The 8,603-nt window shown below is 40.9% G+C and overlaps 1 long non-coding RNA gene across 1 annotated transcript; it reads right to left on the bottom strand.

The window, feature by feature from the left end:
• Positions 1 to 5,399: 5,399 nt before the first annotated feature.
• LOC141370548 (uncharacterized) lies at positions 5,400 to 8,186 on the bottom strand. Its single transcript, XR_012374663.1, has 3 exons — positions 7,923 to 8,186; positions 7,013 to 7,158; positions 5,400 to 5,710 (listed from the first exon to the last, which is right to left on the bottom strand). It is a non-coding gene; the product is annotated as an uncharacterized lncRNA (long non-coding RNA).
• Between the last annotated feature and the right edge of the window lie 417 nt (positions 8,187 to 8,603).

Below are 8,603 nucleotides of genomic sequence, written 5' to 3'. Positions count from 1 at the left end.
GGAAAAGCCAAAAGTTATAGAGGAAAGGATAAGTAAATATAATCTATACAGCTCATTAGTATGTAATATTTTCATAATCCTAATAATGCTGAATATTGACTGAACCAAAAATTATGATATAATTATACAGGGAGGATGAGGGCAGTAGAAGTGTGTTTGTGGGTAAGAGTGTGTGTAATTTAAGAAAACTGAATCTCGGGCGCCTGGGGGGCTCAGTTGGTTAAGCGTCTGCCTTGGGCTCAGGTCATGATCCTGGAGTCCTGGGATCGAGTCCCCCATCGGGCTCCCTGCTCAGCGGGGACTCTGCTTCTCCCTCTGACTCTCCCCCCTCTCATGTGCTCTCTCTCTCTCTCTCTCATTCTCTCTCTCTCAAATAAATAAATAAAATCTTAAAAAAAAAAAGAAAACTGAATCTCTATCTTCTGTAGTTGTAAATAAATGCTTACTTTCTAAAATGAAAAGAATCAACCAAAATAACAGGATAGGGAACACTCCCAACTCAGTTTGTGAGCCTATCAAACCCTGAACCCAAACTAGACAAGGGCATCAGAAGGTAGGAATTTACAGTCATTTTCACTCATAAGCATAGATACAAAAGTTTTAGTTAAAATGCTGGCAAGCTGAATGCAGCGGAACCAAGCGGGTTCTATCTCAGTAATGCAAAGTTGGTCCAACTTTTAAAAAAACGTATTAATCTAAATCATCACAATAATAGATTAAAGGAGAAAATCTACATGATTATCTTGATAGGCATAGAAAAAGCATTTGATAACATAAGTACTCATTTATGTTAAAGATAATCTTAGCCAAGGGTCCCTGGGTGGCTCAGTTGGTTAAGTGTTCATCTCCTGATTTCAGCTAAGGTCTTGATCTCAGGGTCATGAGTTCAAGCCCCATCCACATTGGGTGTGGAGCATACTTAAAAAATAATAATCTTAGCCAATGGAGAGAAGGAAATTTCTTTAATTTGAAGACACTCTCTACCAATATTTTACAGCAATACTTTTTTTTCCCCAGATAGAATACTTAAATGGTGAAGTATTAGAAACATTGCCTTTAAAATCAGCATGATGAGGGGCACCTGGGTGGCATGGTCAGTGGAGCATGTGATTCTTGATCTCAGGGTGGTGAGTTTGAGCCCTACGTGGGGTGTAAAGATTACTTTAAAAAATATATTATTTATGGGCACCTGGGTGGCTCAGTCAGTTAAGCGTCTGCCTTCAGCTCAGGTCATGATCCCAGGATCCTGGGATCGAGCCCCGCATGGGCTTCCCCACTCAGTGGGGAGTCTGCTTGTCCCTCTCCCTTGCCCTACTCGTGCTCTCTCTCTTTCTCAAATAAATAAAATCTTTAAAAAATATATTATTTAAAATTAGGAAGATGACAAGGGGGTACTCTCACACCTTTCTGTTCAACATTGTATCTGGGCAATCTGACCAGGCAGAAAAGGAAAAAAAAAAAAAAAGAAAAAGAAATAAATGATATAAAGATTGTAAACGGAGAAAATAGCGCCTATCTTGTTCTGAGGAACCAAGATTCCAATTTACAGGTCTAAAACCACCAAACTCGCAAATGAGAGAACAGAATTAGAATGAGTTCAAACCAGGTAGGTCTCATAAAGTTAATCGTCCACACACCTGTATTAGTTTCTCTGTTGCTGCTACAACAAATTGCCACAAACATAGAGGCTTAAAAACAACACAAATTAATTCTCCTGCAGTCTGGAAGTCTGAAGTTAGTCTTAGGGTGTTAAAATCAAGGTGTCAGTAGGGCAGTGTTCCCCCTAGAGGCTCTAGAGAATCTGTTTCCTTGTTTTTTTCAGCTTCTAGGCACTGTCCACATTTTTTGGCCAGGGGTCTCTTCCTCCATCATCAAAGTGCGTCACTGCAAAATTTGTTTCCGCCATCACATGGTCTCTCTCCACTATTTTCATCACATAGCCTTCACTTTCCTTCTGCCAAGCAACTCTCCCATCTCAAGACCCTTAATTTAGTCACATTTACAAAGGCCATTTTGTCATGTAAGGTAGTGTATTCACAGGTTTTGGGGGTTGGGATGTGGACAGCTTTGGGGGCTCACTATTCAGTCTATTGCATATTACTTCCATATAATCATTCACAGGTTATATGATTGTTTACATAGAAAAAGCCAAGATAATTTACAGATTATTAGAATAAATATGAGAGTCTAGCAAGGCAGTTCTGTTTTACTATGGTTTAGACATAAAGAGTTGGAAAATATAATTTTAAAAAGATGTCATTTACAACATTAAAAAAGAAATTGTATCTCAACACATCTAGAAAAAATTGAATTCCATAGAAAATAAAATTTAAAAGGATTCTAATAAAAAATTATAAAATACTTTGCAACAAATCTACAAAAGATGTTTAAAACCTTATGAAGAAAATTATAAAAAATGATAGAAATATCTTAAAGATGAATTAAATAAACAGGAAAACATATTATGAACATGGGCAGAAAGAGTTAATATGATAAAGAGGTCAATTCTCCATAGGAACATGTGGATTTCATTGAATTCCAATAGAAATGTTGGACATGTTTCTTTGGGAACGGGATAAGCTGATTCTAAAATGGGAATGGAAGGGTACAAAGAATAGGTAAAACACACATGAAAAAGCAACAGAGGATGGCAGACTCACCATAGCACACAAGACTTATAACATGTGGTTGTTAAGACTATGGCATTGGATCAAAAGGAATGAGATCTTGCCATTTGCAATGACATGGATGGAACTGGAGGGTGTTATGCTGAGTGAAATAAGTCAATCAGAGAAAGACATGTATCATATGACCTCACTGATATGAGGAATTCTTAATCTCAGGAAACAAACTGAGGGTTGCTGGAGTGGTGGGGGGTGGGAGGGACGGGGTGGCTGGGTGATAGACATTGGGGAGGGTATGTGCTATGGTGAGCACTGTGAATTGTGCAAGACTGTTGAATCACAGATCTGTACTTCTGAAACAAATAATGCAACATATGTTAAGAAAAAAGAAAAAGAAGAAGATAGCAGGAGGGGAAGAATGAAGGGGAGTAAGTCAGAGGGGGAGACGAACCATGAGAGACGATGGACTCTGAAAAACAAACTGAGGGTTCTAGAGGGGAGGGGGATGGGGGGATGGGTTAGCCTGGTGATGGGTATTAAAGAGGGCACATTCTGCATGGAGCACTGGGTGTTATGCACAAACAATGAATCATGGAACACTACATCAAAAACTAATGATGTAATGTATGGTGATTAATATAACAATAAAAAATTAAAAAAAAAAGACTGTGGCATTGGAACTGGGGCAGAGATGAGACGACCGGAACAGAATAGAGCCCAGAAACACAGCCTTAGATGGACAGCAGATATAAATGACAGAGTGGCTTTGCAGATCAGTGGAGAAAAGACAGTTAAAAAAATGGTGATGAGTAATTGGTTATTCCTAGAAGAAAGAATAAAATTGGAACTCTTGGGGCCCCTGGGTGGCTCAGTTGGTTGGGTCTCTGCCTTTGGCTTGGGTCGTGATCCCAGGGTCCTGGGATCAGGCCCCATGTTGGGCCCTGCTCTGCGGGGAGCCTGCTTTCTCCCCCTCCCTCTGACTCTCTCCCCACTCATTCTTTGTCTTTCTCTCTCAAGTAAATAAATGGAATCTTTAAAAATAAAATTGGAACTCTTAGGGCCCCTGGGTGGCTCAGTTGGTTCTGTCTCTGCCTTTGGCTTGGGTCGTGATCCCAGGGTCCTGGGATCGAGCTCTGTATTGGGATCCCTGCTCGGCAGAGAGCCTGCTTCTCCCTCTCCCACTCCCCCTGCTTGTGTTCCCTCTCTCGCTGTCTCTCTCTGTCAAATAAATAAATAAAATCTTTAAAAAAAAAAGCACAACCTATACAGAAAAAAGCTGATAAAGTCAGCATCATTAAAATTAAAAATGCCTGAGTATCAAAAGACATCATTAAAAAGGTGAGAAGAGGGCGCCTGGGTGGCTCAGTTGGTTAAGCGACTGCCTTCGGCTCAGGTCATGATCCTGGAGTCCCAGGATCGAGTCCCGCATTGGGCTCCCTGCTGGGCAGGGAGTCTGTTTCTCCCTCTGACCCTCTTCCCTCTCGTGCTCTCTATCTCTCATTCTCTCTATCTCAAATAAATAAATAAAATCTTAAAAAAAAAAGGTGAGAAAAACTGCAGACTGGGGGAAACACTTGCAAAAATACACAATTGACAAAGGATTCAAATCCAGAATATATAAATAATAAGTCAATAATTTAAAAAACTCAATAGAAAAATGAGTAAAAAATAAACAGGTAAATCACAGAATGAGACACCAGAATGGCTAATATATGCATGAAAAGATGCTCAGTCTCATTATTAATCAGAAAAATGCAAACAAAATCATAATGAGGTACCATTTCAAATCCATCAGATTGGGAAATTAAAGTCTGACAGCTTCAAATGTTGGTGGTCATATGGAGAAATGGGAACTCTCCTACCCTGCTGAAGTAAGTGTGAATTGGTATAAGCACTTCAGAGACCAAGTAGACAATATTTAAAAGTGAAGATGCAAAGACGCATATGTCCTTCAACCCAGGATTTCACTAACTGGGTTGTGAATCCCAGTTTTCCAAATATGAATCACATAGGATGACATGGGTATATATCCTAGGTTCCCACACTTGTGTTTGAGGAGACATTTATAAGAACGTTCATTGCAACATTGTAATAATAAAAACGGGAAACAATCTAAATTTCTATCAACAAGAGAATGAGTAAATAAATTTAGGTATATTCAGGGCGTCTGGGTGGCTCAGTTGGTTAAGCAACTGCCTTCAGTTCAGGTCACGATCCTGGAGTCCCGGGATCGAGTCCCGCATCAGGCTCCCTGCTCAGTGAGGAACCTGCTTCTCCCTCTGGCCCTCCGCCCTCTCATGTGCTCTCTCTCTCTCTCTCTCTCTCTCTCATTCTCAATCTCTCAAAGTAAATAAATAAATCTTTAAAAAAATAAATAAATAAATTTAGGTATATTCAAATAATGAGCCAATGTACATCAGAGGAAATTAATGAAAGACAGCTATACATGTTATTGTGAACAATTTTCAAAAACATAATCTTAAGAAAAAAAGTTTTAGGCAGTGTTGTGCCATTTTTATAAAACTTAAAAACATGAAAAGACAATATATTTGGGAATATAGATATATCTAGTAAAAGTATAAAAAGAAATGTATGGGAATGATAAACACTAAAAAAAACCATGTATGGTTTTGCTTTGGCGGGGGGAATGAAATCAGGGAGGGTAACACAGAGCTTCAACTATAAATATAATGCTTTATTTCTTAAGGTGGGTGATGGCTATTCACTATCATTTATATCTTAGAATGAAACATGACACTTAAGTAGCACTGTATGCTAATTGTTCAGAAACATGGACAGAGAGGGAACAGGAATTGGGAGAGGGAGGTGAAGGAAGGTACAGAAGACTATTGTTTTTTTAAAACCTTGCACTCCTGGTTGACCTTTTAAAGTATACACAATAAAAGTTCAATAAAAGTTGACATTATAGGGGCACCTGGGTGGCTCAGTCGTTAAGCGGCTGCCTTTGGCTCGGGTCATGATCCAGGGTGCTGGGATCAAGCCCTGCGTTGGGCTCCCTGCTCGGCGGGGAGCCTGCTTCTCCCTCTCCCTCTGCCTGCTTCTCCCTCTGTTTGTGCTCGCTCTCTCTGTCAAATAAATAAATAAAATATTTTTTAAAAAGTTGACATTATAAAAATAATAAAAGTTTGAGTCAGGAAGTAATATGTGATATGTTTCTGTAAAATCTTCATTTGTAGATGCTTTATCTCAGTGCTATTCAAATATGGTCCTTAGACAAGTGTGGCTTGGTGATCTAGTCTGCCATGAACTAAATATAGAATAGAAACTAAATGTTTGGGAGCTATTATAGCAATTTTATTTTGTTTTATCTTTATTTTTTTATCTTATTTTTTTAAGTAGGCTCTATGCCCAGTGTGGAGCCCAATGTGGGGCTTGAACTCACCACACTGAGATTACGACCTGAGCTGAGATCGGGCACCTGGGTGGCTCAGTTGGTTAAGCGACTGCCTTCGGCTCAGGTCATGATCCTGGAGTCCCGGGATCGGATCCCGCATCGGGCTCCCTGCTCGGTAGGGAGTCTGCTTCTCCCTCTGACCCTCTCCCCTCTCATGCTCTCTCTCTATCTCATTCTCTCTCTCAAATAAATAAATAAAATCTTAAAAAAAAAAAAAGACCTGAGCTGAGATCAGGAGTCAGATATTCAACTGACTGAGCTATGCAGGCGCCCTGCTTTTATAGCAGTTTTAGAGATTTTATGTATGTTAAATCTAATAATTAAAAATGGGATTATATTTCACTGTAATTTCATTTTTTTCTAGAAATAAACTCTCATTTTACAGAAGTATTGGAGGGCAATGAATTGAAAACAAACAACTGGTCCTGCACAAATAATTTAAGATCCATTGCTCTGCCTTAATGAAAATTGTTATCTCCATGATTTCTTTTTCTATAAATGCATAGCTTTTCTTGTTCATTGGGGATCTTGTGCTCTACTTGTAAAATATTAATGTTCAGTGTGGGAGTCCAGAATTGTTTTGTTTGGTTCTGGATATGTGCCTTGCATATAAAGATATGGCTATTCTCTGCATGCATTTTCCCCAGAGACACATACAAATATAGTTGTAAATTCCCATTAGTAAACAGTAAGTCTTTAAATTTAGAATTAGGTGAGGAGGCTGACATGCAGAAGTGTAACAAACTGGATTGCTTTCAAAGTCCTATCTTTTCTAGTTAATTGTTAACTCACCAGTGTGCTGCTTTTCTTATATCAAATATCACACGGTGTGTGAAAACACTACAGATAGGGTTTAAGGCAGTTCCTGGAGTTTCTGCATGACAAATGGACCTTATACTACAGAGGAATGAAAGATATACATTAATAAAACATTATCCTCATAAGAGAACAACACCAAACCAAATCTCCTCACCAGTGCTTGGCAGCACATTTCCTGAGAAGTTTCGGGCTGTGTGTGGCTTCCACCTTGGCATCCAAAATCTGCGTAATGGCCTGCGGGACAGCAGGAACCCAGTCTCCATGGGATTTTGTCTGTAAGGGGCAGCACAGTGGGGGCCTCTGAAATGTCCACAAATACCTGTTTTAGATCTCCTTTTCCCCTCAAGAAAAGACTCCTTTTTAAAAATTACTTTTTTTGAAGCCAGATTACTCATTTCCAGGGTTCTCTTACACCTGCCACTTCCCAAGGGAATTTTTCTGGTATAATCTTTTAATCTTTCTGGAAGCCTAACAAAGCATTGCATATACCTGGCTTTTGCCTCGGAAACACCCTATCCTTTTCCTATCATAATGCTTTTTAAAGGACTTTATTATTTGCTCTCTGGGTTCATTTAACTCTATTAACATACCAGTTTAGCATCTTTGCTATGTTTTCTTGCCATTTCTCATTTCATTCACTATGTTACTTAGCACTTCCGTTTGAGTATAGTATCTTCCACTTCCACTTCTAGAATGGCTAGAAAGTGCCATTCTGGCATTTTCATAGCTAATATTTAGCTTTGCTTTGCATTTCATTCTCATGCGCTCTTATTTTTTTTCTAAAGTTCATTTGTTTATCTCTACACCCAAGGTGGGACTTGAACTCAGGACCCCGAGCTCAAGTGTCACAAGCTCCACGGACTCAGCCAGCCAGCGACCCCTTTCTCCTTCTTTTGGAAGGAGGAACATGAGGTGGAAGGCAACAAAGATAGCCCTTCCAAAGCCTTGTACTCCTACCAGAGGTCTTGGCAGCTTTTTAAAAGCCTCCTCCCCTCAGTGCTGTCCCAACCCACTGAGTTTAGGGTTTAACTGAAGTCGGAGACCTTGTTTATAGTGTCACCAACCTGAGAGGGCAGGGGATGTAGTCTCCCTACATCATGTTTCTGAAGCGACACGGTCATGGGTGAGGACAAGGTGGTAGAGTGAGAACAGGTAGTGGAAAAGGTTCCCAAAGATGAGGCGTTCCAATAACGATTAATGGCTTATTCACTAAAGCTCTGAAGCAACTGGAGTGGTTCGGTTTGGCTGCTGCAGAAGCCAGGGTAGAAGATCAGGGTGACGTCCTACAGAGCCTGCGAGCTGACACAAGGCCAGGGAAAGCCAGGAGAAGTTTAAGTATATGCAAACATGCGGGCGGCGCAGCGTCGGGCCAACAGGGACAGCTCAGGGACTGAGGAAACCAACCCAGAAGTCGAGACCAGGCGCGGGCAGGAGCTGCTGCCCACAGCGCCGAATCCCTCCTCGCCGCAGGACGGCTGACTGCAAAGGTCACGTGACAAGCACCAGCCCAACTCTAATTGGCTACAAATGCTCACAGCCCCTCCCACTACGTTCCCTGTCTTTTCGGACACTACATTTCCCAGAAGGCCCCGCGGCGCTTAGCTCCTCCTAACTGGTTAGATGAGGGCGGTGCTCGGTTTTCCCAGCCTCTACGGGGCTTTAAGAGGCGGGGAAGAAGGGGGCCGGGGGCCGAAACCTTCTGGATTAAAACAGCCCGCACCCTGGAGACAGGGAGGAGAGCCGCG

Source organism: Callorhinus ursinus, unplaced genomic scaffold, assembly GCF_003265705.2.
Source record: "Callorhinus ursinus isolate GAN/ISIS: 27379988/994484 unplaced genomic scaffold, GSC_fseal_2.0 scaffold38, whole genome shotgun sequence".
Classification (NCBI taxonomy): domain Eukaryota; kingdom Metazoa; phylum Chordata; class Mammalia; order Carnivora; family Otariidae; genus Callorhinus; species Callorhinus ursinus.
Note: the sequence above shows the minus strand (reverse complement) of the source record. Positions and strands in the feature narration are given on the sequence as shown.